The sequence below is a fragment of the Meleagris gallopavo genome, chromosome 7 (genome assembly GCF_905368555.1).
Source record: "Meleagris gallopavo chromosome 7, MGAL_WU_HG_1.1, whole genome shotgun sequence".
In the NCBI taxonomy this organism is placed as follows: domain Eukaryota; kingdom Metazoa; phylum Chordata; class Aves; order Galliformes; family Phasianidae; genus Meleagris; species Meleagris gallopavo.
Window position 1 is genome coordinate 9381988 of NC_139410.1, and position 14868 is coordinate 9396855.

Here is a 14868-nt window from a genome sequence, read left to right on the forward strand (position 1 = left end):
AATGTAAAGAAACAAAAATACACCCCAAAATAATCCAGTAATAAACCACTAAACTATCCTTATGACTACAACTTGACATTGGAGAATATCACAAGCAAATATTTATGAAACTTCTTAATTTGCCTAAAATTACACGCAACTTGGAGAAGACTGCTGAAGCCAGCACTCATTTCAAGTATTAGGCACATTTGTTTCTGAGAAGCACTGGGTGAGACACCAACAAAAAGTGGCAGCAAAAGAAATATTGTTTCTCCCACAGTAAGCTCACTAATGTAAAGCTTAAAAACAAAGCAGAGGCACATTTGTGCCCAGACCTTTGAACTGCACCATATGGTTGAGGTTCAATTAAGCAAAGATTTATCAGTCCCTGATTGGAACACATCCAGGACTCGCTATTTCTCAAGTCTTTGAGCCAGAAGACTAGACAAGCAGAACACACAATTTTCTGGGTTCATAAAATATCACATACACTTTCAAATCCTCGAATCAAACGAGGATTATTTAATATATTCCCAGGTATGCACTTCTAAATCTTAGAATAAAAATAGAACGGTGATATGAAAGCTACAAAAGGCAGTTTGATATTACAGTTCTAGCCAAGGCAACGTCTCACCACCATCAAAAAGGTGAGGTCCTAACCCCTACCAATTCTCCTCGAGCATCTGCTTTGGCAGTTGCTTAATCATGCAGGAGAGATTGATTGATTTGCTAAAACACCAGAAAAAGAACCCAGCAAAAGCGTGCATTTTATTGCTGAGATGGCAAGTAAAGTGGGTTCCCCATGCAATGCTATAGGCACAAGACCTGATTGGGAAGAGACGGGAAGAGAAGGCAACAAGGCATCTTCTGTTTGGAAGCACAAAGCTGTTACTCTGATGTGTAACCTAAACGTGACCATTTTCTGCTCCCTGGACACCCTGCTTCTGCTTTTATTCACATGTTTTGTGAGTTCATTTGCATCACACAGAAGTGCAACCCTAAATTCACAAACAACAGAGAAGCCCATGACTTCAGATCTACAAATGCCAAGAATGGACTAAAAAGTAAAACCTTCAGAATAAATTAGACAAGAGTTTTACCCAGATTAATATTGGACATATAGAGTATGCAATGGTGTGACAGCATAGGAAGAAACATAACTTCTTCATTCATGACTTTATGATTACATATATTTCAGTCATTTGATACCAGACCTAAACCCAGAATCAGTATTACAATGAAGTAGGTCATGACTTTTTCCCCTTCAGATAGAAATGTCACAAGAACATGGTTACAATTAAAATCCTAAAACAGGATTTAGCAGTAATGAAGCCAGTCTAACACAAAGCTTTTACGTGAAACTGTAAATGCTTCTTTTAAATTCTGTGCAATGCTCTGTGGTCAAAGACTGCTTTTATAGACAGATGGCAGTGTTTGTTTTTGTTGTTGTTGTTTATTATAAAATGCATTTGATCACGTCTATTCATTCCACCAGAAAAAAAATGAAAACAATTTGTAATATTTTAATCCAGGAAGCTTAATTCTCTTGCACTCATCATCTCAGTGTAGCAACAGATTTCATGCCACTGCTGCTACAAAAGGATTAATCCATCTCTGTTGATATTGTGTACTGGAAAAAATACTCTAATTGAAGGGTTTGATCAGGGGCTGTCAGAAGGGTTTTATTTGTTGTTCCATTTCACAACTTTCATCATTGCAATTTCACACACACTGGAATACAGCTTCTTTTACAGTAACACTACAAAATATTTCTGCAGCGCTGCTTTTCCATGTTCCCAGTTAGCTGAACTCCACAGAATAGCAAATAATTTCCAGCATAGCAAGTATAACGTGGGAATGAGGATAATACTTGAAACAAATCCAAACCATCAGTTTAGAGCAAAATGTCTGTTTACAGCATCTACGTTTTCAGTTTACAGAGTAATACTGGGGCACTGCAAATGATGGTCATTCCACCTTGAGACCCTTCTCATTGTGTTCCATTAAATTCTGATTAGAGGAGATTTCTTGTTTTGACAGATAAATGCAAACTTACCATAACAGAAGGGCACAGCAAAAACCTGCCTGCTGCTCTGGTATCAACCTTTTTATCATTATTATTTTACACATAAGTATATATAGTTCAGTATATTACTTCAATTACTTCAATAAAAACAGCCTTTCTACACCCTGATAAGACTGCATAGGAAGCTGCTAGGCAGATTCTCAGACAGGTACATATCAAGGGACAGTATTATATGATCTACTTGGAGTTCATCACAAAACAAAACCAATGCTGGAAACCAAGAATTCTGTTGTCAGACTCTCAAGCAGTGTACACTGATATCAAACATTTGACATCTGGGCACCAAGCTCTACTTCACTGTTCCACAGCACAAAAACACGTTCTTTCTAGAAACTATTTGCACTGCTTATGTTCAGAGCTTTTCTAGTTTTTTTCCAATTTGCTGGGGTGGATAAGAAGGAATACAGAGAGGTTATATACTAACCTTTTTTAAAATCCAAGAACCAGACACTACTTGAGAAAGAAAATCTATGGAAAAATGTATTAATATTTTCACAAGACAAGTGAAAAACACTTTGCATTTAGGCAATACTCTACTAAATTAAAATGGTACTATGTATACCATTTTATTTAAAATATTCATTAGAAAAACTACAATAACTCCTGACTTTGCACATCAAAAGTCAATAACAGCTGCTAAATCACAAAATTAAAAAATGTATTTCTGCAATATTTTATTTTGCTTTTTGGAACTGAAACTCCTTACAGACAATGAGGCCATCATCTCTTGTTTTGGGTACCACAAGGATCTAATGCCATAGATTTACCAATATATGAACCAGTGAACCATAGCTAAATCTTTTCTGAGAGAGAGTTTCAGGACATCAGGGCAAGCAACCACAATGCTACCTCTGCCCACAAATTCTATAAGGAATAGTGATGTCCTTCAAAACAACACTGCGAGAATACAGCATATATCACTGCCTGTATTGATCATGCCCATACAGATTAAAATCTGTGTTCACTGCATCCTACAGTCCATCACTTATTTAAAAATATTCCCACTCTGATCTTCTTACATTTCTGACACTGCCTTGTTGAATGCACCTGCACATTTCAAAATGTCCAACGCAGATAAAAGAAGAGGCTACGATTCCCAGATTGCCAGCTTATCTTCCATATAATGTTAGAATTCTATTCTGACTGGAAATCTTTTACAGTCAACAATAATCAAGTGAAATGGAGGTATCACTTAACAAGGACTAGAATTCTATGCTACCACATGAAATACTGGCAAGTGATTCAAGGCAGGCATTCCAACCTTGATCATAAAATTAACAGCAAGGACGTTTTCCTTCTGCTTTCTAGTTTGGCATAAGATAGTTTAAATTTTTCTCCTGTAAATCAAACTCATTTAACAGCAGTATTCTGTTTTCATCTGTATCAACAAAAAGCCTGTGTGCAGGTGTTTCCATAAACACCCAGTTAGCTCAATTACAAACTTCTGTTTGGAAAGATTACGCAAGAGCTTTGGGTGGTGTGAGCACAAAGCTGTACCCTCAGCAAGCACCTCTAGAAAGCAACCCATGCACACGGATCTTGCTTTCACTCATATAAAAATGGTTATTTCTCATTCTTTCATAAGTCATTTTCTTGTCTTTTTGAGTTTCTGAACCCAGGGTTCTTACTCTGACACTCCAGGAGCAAAAAGAGAAAGTCCCGTGATTTTCAGTTTTATCTTTCCCACCATGTGGAAATTGGAAGTGGAACAGCAAAGTTTTCTGGGAGCTGTAGTACATTCCTTCTTTTCTGAGACTCCCAGTGCACTATGTGATGTCTTAATGTGGAATACTGATAACAAAAATCATAAAACTACAGTATCTCTCCAATTACTACAAATATAATCATTTTAGTAATAAGAATGGAAGAGAAGCACAATTCTGGGAATTATGTTCCCAAAGACTTTCCCTCTTGTTAACTGATGAATGCCATTTAAAAAAAAAAAAAAAAAAAAGATACTTCAAATCTTACTTTGCAAAAAGGAAGCATAAAGGGATCACAAAAGGCCAGTGTGAGAGCTGCCAATATCAAGGATGAAGTTCTGCACAAATAACAGTGCATGCATTTGCCCAGCTGTCTGTCCTTTCACTATATTCAAAATTAAAATGTTGCCCACGAGGGAGCATAAGTTGTTAGTCAAAATGTTATGTGCACTATGCCTTTGTTTCCTAAGCATCCCCTACGTCATTTTCTGACGGGATTCTACTGTGCTGCTGTTTCCATTCTCAAGCAGAAGTCTTCCTTCCAGTAACAAACTGAAAGCAATATGAAGGTGACCCAGCCACATCCCTGTCATGTCAGCGTATGGGCCTTTGAGACTCCTGTAATTCAGTTTAGGGTATCTGCTGGATATGTCACTGGCATTAAAACAAGGGGCAAGCCTTTACACAGACTTCAATTCTATATCATAAAAAGCATCTAAGCAGGATTTAGAACTTTCGACTTGCAAATTTAAAAAATAAAAAAAAACATATGACAAAGAGCACTGATATTGGCTTCATTTGTGATACTACAATTCTGCAATATCGTATTTTCAGGCAGGTAACCAAAGGCCACCTTTCTTCCTAAAGGTATAGAAGGTTGTAATATGGAAAACCATTAAAAAATTTTTTTGTTTTGTTTTCCTATGATGTTTTTCTCAGATTAAAAACTAACATTTACAGCGTCCAAAGCGTAAGAAAAGACAGTAATACAAAACAGATTTGGTTTTCTTTTTTTTTTTTTTTTTTTTTTTTTGAGTTGCACAGATGTAATTAAGGAACATCACTGTTCAGAGGAGCATTTTTGACAATGTTACAAATGGATTCAAACACCTGATAAATTTCACTGCAACCTGCTTACATGACATACTGTTTCTCAGCAGCAGCATAGGCCACTGTCCCATGTACCAAATATTCTAGTATGATTTTATTTTATTTCAGTGAAAGACACATGAAGAGTGGCAAATAAAATAACAGAAAACACTTCTGTCATGGCAGGGCTACCACATTTGAATGTTTCAGATGGGATTAGACTTGCTAGATACGTTTAAAACTGAAATTTATGCACTAACTTGTCAAGGAACAAGGACTGTTTTTATGTGACTCCCATATTCTTTCAGTTTAGTGCCTGAAAAAGGGGAGAATTGGCTCAGAAAGACTGGAGCCACACCAGGCTTGACATGCTAAATCCCTGAAAATATGGGGCTAAACTGAAACACTGACAAATAGTAATGAAAACAGAAACTGACTCTCCATTCCCATAGCTCAGTGAAGTAAGAATGAGACCCAAAATGTTGTCACTATTTCTTGTGCTCCCAATTTCTTAGTACTGTACACAGAAGTTAAAAATATTACATCACTGCACTTTGGCTAATATCTACTTGCTAGAGTAAATCTGCGTGCCATAAAAACATTATTTATTTAAAGAAATGGGATTTCCACTTACTCCTAAATGAACAGATGTCATCCCATATATTGTAGACTTCTCAGAAAGGAGCTGAGTGGCAAATTGACATTTTCCAAACATTAAATGTCCCTCGGTCGAGTGCACAGTATTCTCTTTCTTTGTTTACAAAAGTGAGAGTTCATAATAGGAATCAATCTTTCACTTAGTCATCTTATTGGATCTTTGTTCAACTGAATTAATAGAGCAAAGATTAAGAAAACAATACTTCTAGAGAAGTTCAACACTTCTCATATATGTTCACACACTAAAGATACTAATATTCGATATTGCAATTTGAGAACAGTAATATTTGCTCTATTCATAAAGCAGTGGAGAAATGGCTGATAGTTTTGCTTCCAGCCCTTTTCAGAAAACATTACAAACCTTCATAACCAGAACATTGTACATGATGTATTTTAAATACTGCAATCATAGGACATTGAAAAGAAAACCAAAACAGGAGAAATGTGAAAGTTGTATTTTGGCAACACTTCAACTCTTCTTGTCTACAAAGACAGAACACTGCTGCAGCACTTGTACTTATATTTCAACTATATCACAGTTTCCTGAACCACAGGTACCAGGTTTTACTCTAAACAAACCACATGTGAAAAGCAGACTAGGATCTGTATTCACACACTTGTTCACATCTATGTAAACTCACACTTTACTGGCTTAAAGATTTCAGCCTGGGCCCAACAGTACATATAGCCCAAAAGCATAGGAGAAAGCCATCAAGTGGGAAAGTATCCAGTTACTCTGTGTGTCCAATCATTCTAAAGGTATTAATGGTTAATACCAATCACTCAGACAGGAAAATAAACAAAAGAAACTGAAGTGAAATACACCAATCTTAATTGGGTTTACATACAAATGATCTTAATAACAAGAAAATTATCTGAGAAATGAAACACTCACCTTTATTTTCCTCATGATTCACACTAACTACCTCTTGCTTGTTTCCTGAGAGGTGTCTAGTAGCCCTTTGGGCATACTCAAGTATGCCTTCTGGCTTCCCTTTGCTATTTTGGCAGTGCACAGGACCCCAGTCACATTTGCATGGTATCTGTTAGTGCTGGGAAAAATCCAAGGGAAGAACACCAACTGATTCAAGCAACCATCAAAGAAAACAGACTTACAGCAGTGACTGGAACAGACCACAGATCTGATGTTCTTCTTCCTATAAGGAATCCTTCTTCACAGAATGCTAATCTGGATGCACAAATCAATCCTGTTCAGCAGATCAGATATATCCCATTTCTTCACTCAAACTGACAAGTTCCACCTACTGCTGAAGCATTTACTCGCACTTGAGATTAAAAGAATTCTGAGGATGAGCACTACACAAGTGATGGCAGCTCTCAGATTGCACCTTGAACAAAGACTGCAGTTCTACTGCAAAGCAGTAATAAGAATTCAGGAAAGATCAGTAAAAATATGGAGGGAAAAGTATTTCACACACGCTGGAGTGAAACTTTGTTGACTAATGACAGTCGTAGCATACAGTCATTTACCAATGTATGTCAAATATATGTCAGACTGAAAAGAATTTATCAATTCTATCAAGAGCAAAAAGGCTATAACTAAAAGCAATGACTTTATGGGAAAGTAAAATGCAACAGTGCTTTTAAGCACGGAGTTCTATCACAATATGGAAAAACTTTTTGTGAAAAACCCCATTCCCTGAAAAGTTTTGAATAAGTGACCTGGTATACATCACACAAAGCACAAGTGTTTTGATAAGAAACAGAAGTGTTCTTAACCACAAGCTAAAAAAACATGCTTATCTCCCTGTTCAGTCTCCAACTTCGTGCAACACCAATGATTCCCAGTGATGATTCATCAGGCACAAATGCAGACTCCAAACTACAGCAGAGATGATGCTGACTGGGAGAGAAAAGGAGGTCTGTCACCATCATGGTGTGTGCCTCAAATTTTATTACCATGTAAATATCATTAGAAATAAAACTATGTATAATCTTAGGCTACTTTAAAGACTACCTTGAAACCATCAGGAAGTTTATCTGGAACAGAAATGGACATAACATTTATAATTTCAGCTTTCAACTTTCAGTTCTTTGATCAGTTTTCTTTTTAAAATTTTACCACAGAAAGCATGCTACAGTTAGTTTGATGTATACTTCTTACGGCTACATTTTTATGTGAAGTTATTCTTACTGAACTACACAGTAACTTTGGAAAGTAAAACAACAGACGTGAATTAAAAGCTCAGATCAATCTGTTATTTCAGTTGCAAACTAAATTAGGACTAGCTTTTGATCTGTGTGTGTCACAAAATTCAAACAGTGCCGTCACAATTAACTATCTTTCTGTCGAGCATTGTCACCTTACCGTGGCTTATGAAAGCATCTCAGAAACGCAGTTTTCATCTGACCTACATAGCAGTTGCTCTTTTATGCTTCCATTTGGCATACACAGCACTCTGCTGCATAGAGGGAGGATCCCTACGTTGCTATTGTATCAGTGTGTTCTGATTAACAAGCAGCTTAAGCACAACACAGATACTATACAGTAAAGCAACATTATTTATAACATTCAGTGCTATTTATACCTCTCTTCTTTAAGCGAGAACTTCAGGAGTGACTTAATTTATCATCACTTATCTCTTTTTCCCTAGCGATCTTCGTATTCCCTCACACCCCACATTTCTTTGCCATCCCCCTGGCTGCAGTCCCACAACAAGGCTTCCTGGCACAGACACTCCATGAAGCAGCGTCAGCGTTACATCAGCTGGGAATCTCCTTCGACACGCATCAGACACCCAGCACAGGGCTGCCTGCCTTCAGCAGCACTCTTTCTGCTCAGGAAAGCTGCAACTCTTCCTCCCAAACAAACAGCAACGCCAAAAAACACTTGAAATCAAACCAAACCAAACCAATTATATTCATCAACAGAACGCAAAATTATCCGTGTTAACATCCACCAGCTGCAGGCGCATGAATACGAAATGCGCAGTCACCGATTTTCCAACACGGTTGCTCTCTGCTGCCATCTGCAGATAGACATCGAATCGGGATAAAACAATAAATCTAACCTTCGGATACGCATGGGATAGTCTCAACAAACCCTACAAGCCGGAGAGCCAAGTGGAACACGGACACCTCGGATGCAGGCGCAAACTGCGTAGCTCAGCGAGATCTGTACCGGCATCCATGCGCTCCTCACGCACAAACCGCTGCTTGCTCGCAGCCCGGTCAGGATGACTCACGTGAGACACAGCAGCACGACCGCACCAAGGAGCTCTCAGCCTGCGGACACAGAGCAGCCTCTGCGTGAAGGCTGGAATCTACCTAGCTTTAGAACCGACTGTAACCCCTGAAACATGAACAGCGTTTTACCGCTTTGCTGTGAAACACGCTGGGCTTCGAGAGCTATGCGAGCAGCAGAACGGAGCGCCGTCCGCGTTACGACGAGCCGCGCCTCGCGCCCCTCCGCCTCAACAGTCTGCGCGCGACAGGCGGGAACCGCCCCTTCCGAGGCGCGGCTGCGGCCGCATCCCAGGCTCCGGTCCTGGACTTTCATCCCGGACTTTCGCAGCCGCGGTGAGAGCGAGGCGTCAGCTCGTGCCAGAACAACAAGCAGCGCGGGGTCCAGGCACGCGAACGCCTACAGCAGCAGCCTCCCAGCAGCCGGGGAAATAGGCTGATGCTGTCTCTGTCATCCAGCAGCAGCGTGGCGTGGACAGATTCAGCTGAAGATGGGCACCTTTCTGATGTTCTGGCTACCGGAAGCTACATAAGCTACAGGAGAAGCTAGTCTGAAGAACTCCCATATCTTTTCCTGCAAGACTGAGGCATATTTAGTAATTCTGAGCGAAACACACCAAATGCTTGTGGCTACAGCTGCAAGAACTGTGCTTGTAAACACACAGCTTGTCAGGTATCGTGAATCTTGTGCAAAGTAGGTTAAAAACAGCTTATCTTCAGTGACAGGCAAAACTGAATATGGTTAAGGTAAAGAAGCAAACTCAGAGATGGTTACCACTTTAGTGGAGATGCATATGAGTTAACGTGCAGATGATCTGTCTTGTTTCCATTTACAGGAGAGTGAACATGAGAAAATACAGACGTTAGAATTGGGACATGACACAGCCAGGCTGGTAGCAGTGAAAAGGTAGCACAGCAACCAGGTAGAGACTGTTTTTCCACATAGTAACAACTAATAGTGCATGCATTTCTGTGGGTAAGCCAATTACCATCTCTGCCCCTCCCCCCCCCCATCCTCTCCGAATACAGGATAGCATGACATTCACAGGAAAAGAGGGGGAAAAAAAATTAGCTTTTGGCTGTGAAACAGGAAAATCGTTATCTAAGTGCTGAAGGGGATGAGCAACTGTTCTCCCTAGAGAGATTCCTTAGCACAAGTGAAAGCTTTGCTTTCTGGGGCTACATCCAGAAAATAGAGATTCATGGAATATATAGAGCTATTTTTTTTGTTTGTATGAATGAGAATGGATGGGTGTGAAGCGGGAAGCCCAGGAAGTTGCTTTCTTTTCCCCCTTCCCTCCATAATACTTAGCTTAAAAATAATTAAACACAAAGCAAAGAACATTTTTTCCAAGACTCACAGTTACGTGACAAGTTCTGATCCTTCCGACTAACCTAGTTAGTGGACTGGCTTCAGAAGTGTTCTTATCTATGTGCTTGTGCTCAGGACATTTCTAATCAGACAACTGGTAAACAGAGTCACTGCCTGTAAGCTGACACTGGTTGGGAGTGGACAAAATACTCCTGAAAATGTTTTTTCATTTGGGTAAATATAAATCTGATCTGTTGTTCCTGCACAATTGGAACTGCTTTCTAAGACACTAGAAGTTGCCAGGACAGACAAAAATACATTTGCTCTTTGTTTGGAAGAAGCATGCAAGTCAACAATATCCTGCAAAGCAAGCTGATCCAGACTCGGTCTGACCCAAAAGGCAAAGAAACTGAGCATCAGTGGACCCTTTGCAGTAGGACTGAACAAAAAGGCTAACTCCACACTGAAATCTGACCAGATCAATAGCAGCCACTTTAACTGCAAGGCCTTTCCTGTCCTACTCTCTCTTCCTCCCTCCTATATAAAATACAATGCTAGAGAGTCCTGTTTCACCCTCCACACCATAGTTTTTATAGTAGCATTTACCTACTTGCTGATTTTGCAGATAGTTGATTTAATGATCAACTGTGCCAAAGGCTGATCTCTATGGTGATTAGCCTCCTCTCATTCTTAATACTTGAGTAAAACTTACGTTTTGACTTATACCCAATTCCAAATGGGAACCTAGGTTCCTCTGTAACTCTGTCACCTGCTTGTTTTCCCTTTCTCCAATGAAGCACATGTTATCTTGACTTCAGTCTTCCACAGGACAAGAAATAAGAAATTTGCAGATATTTGTAGAAATATTCCCAATGTAACAGCAAGCCTGAAAAATTCAGGAAGTTTTTTGGTTTGTTTTTTCCCCTCTTTCAACAATTTCCAAGAGAGAGAATCTTAACTGAGGGAAGCAGAAGCAATAAAAGAGTAGTATCTGGAGAATAATTATGAACACGTGAGCTTTCTTGACCAGTTCCCTGACAAGAAGTTACTGGAATTCTTGTGCTGTCTTCTGTGTTATGTTGTGTAGTCTACAGCACATCCAAAAAATTGTGTCAAAGTTGAATAGTTTGCACAGTGAGATGCAAAATTTATCAGAAAACCAAGCTAAGGTGCAAGTGCAGAACAGGCAGCTGGAGCCCCAGCTAGAAGTGGGGATAAGGGGAGAGCAACAGAGGGAAGACAGACATCAGGTGAAGCACTAATGGTGTGAATAGATGGCTAGACTCCTGTGGAAGCATTTTATGAAAAGGCAATGCAGAAGCAGTGGTAAAAAGACTTTATGACTCTCACTTTAAAAAGCTTCTGTAAATCTTAAAGTATCTGCTCCAGGAAGACCAAGCAACAACATTAAAGTCAGATACAGAGATTTATTCTTTAAATGATAAAACTCAAACTTACCGAATTCTTTACAGTAAGAATTGGAGATATATTATATTGCAGATTTTTATTTGTAGCATGAAAAGAATTCCTAGAAGATACTATTTTTTCTACCTAGATACTAGAAAAAATGGTTGAAAATCTGAAGAAATGTAAAGCAGCAGCAGAAAGTAAACTGAAAAAGTCTGTTATGGAGTCAGAACAGGTGGGAGTAGTTGGTGATAGAACTACAAGTCATTAGAAGTTGCAAGATGATATTTCTGTCTATGCACCAAGTAACCCTTTGAATCACAAATAGAGGCCTCTCAGGGGGCGTGATGCATATTCTTGATCTTTTCAACTCCAATTAGTGTTTTTTACTTTTAAGATTGAAGTTTCATCTTTCATGTGATTAAGAGAACTTAAGCAAGCTGGGGAGAAAGCTCTTAAAAGCTGTTTGTTTTTTTGTTTTAAATCAGGCTCAGGAGGCTGTCAATCAAATAAGAGTGCTGCGGCCAACTGTATGCATAATTCCAAATCACATTCAACTCCATACTCTGAGAAATCATTTATCAATGCATTACCTCATCCTAGCACTACTTCACAGCAGTACCCCAATTATTATAGTGTGCATGGATTACCATAGTACTTGGGGGTGAAAAGACTTACAGATTTTTACAAGGTATTAACCAACACAAAGTATAATTTAAAAAAAAAATGTAATAGAAATACTTTGCTTGACATTTTACATGCTGCTTATCAGTTTAAGTACTGTTCTGTGATTGGGAAAAAAAATTTAATAGCAGGAGACTGCTTCTACAGAGCTTTTTGCTATTCTGGCAAAGATAATCTCAGCTTCTATTCCTTCCTCTCTTCCCAATGTCTCTATTTTACACTGTGCTGAAGAAACTTGTGTTTATTACGCTTCTAGAAAAGGGGAATCTTCAAGACAGCATCATGGTGAACACCTATCCATTAGCACAGGAGAAAGATTTGAATAAGTGCTTGCCATTTCACCCTTTCTCCCACAGCTCAAGAATTAAAACAGAGCTTGCATTTAACTGTTCTCCCTGCAATTCTAACTGCTGCTATCTTCCCCTGATCACAAGCTAGAAGAAGCTCACTGCTGGTTCAAACCAATGTTTGACAGCCTGCAGCTATAACTTGTAAAAAACCACCAGCTGTTGAATCTGGAAGAGAGCATCTCCAAGAAGGTGTTCAAGTAAACGCATTCAATTTCAAAGGGAGAACAAAGAGAACAAACTGGGCAAAATACTTAAGACCTCACAATCACTCAGAATTTCAGTTACCTAAACTTAATTCCATCCCTTAAACAAGTATGGATAGCAGAATCCTCTTCCAATTTTAGCAACAAAAACATTATATGTACGAGATAGCTTCAAAATACTGTCTCTATACTTAGAAAAGTAATATTGCATGTAGTCCATGTTTTGTTGATGCTCATAAATCAAGTTTTTGACTGAAAACTAACTCCCAGCATATTTTTTCTGTGTACTCAACTGTTTCAGCCTGTAAATCTTTACAGATAGCCTTTCTAAAAGCCATGCTTACCTTGTTTGCATAGACTCCTCAGCTGTCTCCATAACTGGCAGTTCTTACATACCTTTGTTAACAGCTTTCTAAGAGACTTATATATTAAGCTATGAAAACTATAATCTCTATTTTTTGGGGGTTGGGATCACAGAAGTTCCACAATCCAATAACATCTTCATAAAACATTTTACTCCCAGAAAAAAAGGCCACCAGATCTTCCCACTTAGATCTCTATGGAGAGCAGAATAAAGCTCAACCCCCCAAGCTCACCAGCAGAAATGCCTACCTGAGCTGGCCAGGAAATGACTCACCTCGGTGATTTGCAGCCCAGAGCCACCTGCGCGTGCCACAACCTGGGGAAACATCACCTGCCACCAGCAGGCTCTGCAAGCACCCAGGTGCTGGAAGAATCAGGAACCTTACCTGATTCAAGATACTCTTCTATCTCTGAGGAGGCCTTGCAAATAAAGGTGCTCACTCACAGGTGGGGAACCCAGAAATAGTTGTTTCAATTGTAAATTACCTCATACCTCTCACCATAATTACAGGGATTGTTTTCTGTGGGTGCATGAGTGACAAGCTTTCTAACAGGATTACCCTTTTGACTCAGATGCTTTACATCATGAGGCTTCATAACAATTATTTTTTACATATCACTGCTAATGCGTTACATTTTTGCTTTCATCACTTTTACCAGTTTTTGAATAAGGCCTGGCAATTGCTATCAGAGCAAATCTCAGATTGGTTTGCAGACGGGTCAGGTGAATTGCTGAAAGCAGTCAGACTTCTGCGGCTAGATGCTGACATGACCAGGACAGGGAGGAACTGGCAGGACTGGACTGTGATGATAAACGGTGTCAGGGTCACGAGAGAACAAAAGCCTTGGGCTATCTTAGCAGCATATAAGGAATTCATTAGGTGTGCAATGTTATACCTTTATAAAAATCAATGGAATTTGTTCAACTTCTCTTACTACGGAACAACAAGCTGGGATAAGAGTACTAGACTTATGTTGTAATAAGCTGAACATGATTTTAAAATTGACAGTGGTTATACTTCTTTGGACCAGCTATCTGCATCATGGCTTACTCAGCCATGTGGACCTGCCAGTATAATCTAGTTTCAGTACAGGTGGTGTTGCACTCTGAACTGCTGCAACAGAGCTGACTGCCATCTCCTTTGTGACCAATGGTATTACTGATTTCTGCGGGATCTGTACACATCACTGTCAATATCTGTTTAGTGAGGGAAGTCTTGTGTACCTCTGGAGCCTGGGAGTAGCCCAAGGATGCAGTGGCACCAGTCATCCTGCTCCTACAGAAATTTGGTCCTAAACTGTAACTTTACACGATAGTAGCCTGGACTAATTCTTAAAGATGTGATCTTAAAGAGACCTCCTTTCAGCAGATGGATATTGTGAGGACAGGGGTGGCTGAGCACTGTGAAAGCCAGCAAATATTTTTCGTTCACCTGATCTTCATTAACTTGTGCAGCTGAAAAGCAGGCCTATGCAGCATGACTTTAGATTCATCCCAGTCGAACTAGTTCTTTCAGAGATCATCTGGCACTCACTGCACCTGTTCCTTACACTGACATAGATGATTTAGCATAACCTGCATGTTCCCACCTCCAGTGCCCTCAGCCAAACAGCAGCCAAAACTACATTAGTTTTGCTTGGCATTAACTCAAAGGGTAATTGTAGTTGACAAAGTCTTCTAGAAGTGTTCTTAGCATTTTTAATGCCTTAGGTTTTTAATGAATGAATCCTTATTGAATGTGTAAGTAGGTTGCCTAATGAGGGACAAATGGTTGTTACCAACCCATGCAAGAAAAAAAGCACACTGCAGCTGCACTGCATAGTTTGTTGG